Raw genomic sequence first — 1,259 nt, forward strand, 5'->3', positions numbered from 1 at the left:
CTGAGCCTGCGCGTCCGGAACCTGTGCTCCGCGACGGGAGAGGCCACGGCAGTGAGAGGCCCGCGTACCGCAAAAAAAAAAAAAAAAAAAATTATGGAAATTTCAGTCAGTCAACTATACCAGATATGACTTGTCATAGCCCTGAAATCTCATAAAATTTATCCTGAGCTAGCAACATGGAGATTATGTTTCAGTACCTGAAACTGATTTTAGAAGCCCATTCTCCTCTGGCTTTCAGCCTGGTGACAGATATACAGAATCACATTTTTCAGGTATGGTTTTCAGAATGGAAGCAAAAGACTCAAATCCATCTTCCTAACAGGTTCACTCTTAACTGAAAATGCCTCTACGTTGATATTCAGAAGTTTCATTATTACTCCTGGCTCAATAGAAGCACTAATGCATTGTACTAGAATTTTCTCTATTTCTTTTATCCAAAACAATCTCATCGTGCATTATGGTCCAGCACCACACCTCTGCAGTTTAAAACCAATTTACAGTTTTATATATGAGAAACAAGTACACAAGTATTTTAATAACTGCTATCTATTGTAATCGTTGTTATTTAGATTGTTAGAGATCAGGTTATAATGGTTATAGTTTTCATTTCAAGTAATGCTGATTTTGGCATTAATGAATTTTTTCTGTTTTATTTTTTCTTTTAAATATTGGGTGACATTTAGATTTTGATAACAATGCATTTATCATATTTAACTCATTTTGGGAAGAAAGTGGCAGGAGACAAGAATAAATAGTGATGTTGGTAATCATAAATATTGTTTTCCAGGTCTTTTAATTACCTCCTTACTCCCAGGCCTAGTGTAGAATTGTTTCATCAGCTCCCTTGTATTTGGATGTAGTTAAAAGATTTGTATTGGCCCATGGTTTGTGAGCACAGAGTGGCACATGTAATTTTCAGGCTGGATAATGTAATTGTCAGTGTGAGACAGTCCAAAACTTTTTTTCTTTTTGCCACTATTCTTTCTCTATTAAGGAAGTGTGTATCAGAGTACCCAGAAGACACAAAATGACATGTAATATAACCAAGAAAGCAAACTCTGCTTTACACCAATAAGATTTTGGTATTGTTTATTATCTCAACATAACCTAGCCTGTCTCAGCTGATTAATAGTAGAATTGTTGCACTGCCATAACAAACACACTCTACAATATATAGCATTGGCTTAGAGGTTGACAATGAGCAGTAAAGGATATTTTGTTTGGAAAACAGAAAGATAATCATCTGCGTTATGCAGTTA

The sequence above is a fragment of the Physeter macrocephalus genome, chromosome 9 (assembly GCF_002837175.3).
Source record: "Physeter macrocephalus isolate SW-GA chromosome 9, ASM283717v5, whole genome shotgun sequence".
NCBI lineage: Eukaryota > Metazoa > Chordata > Mammalia > Artiodactyla > Physeteridae > Physeter > Physeter macrocephalus.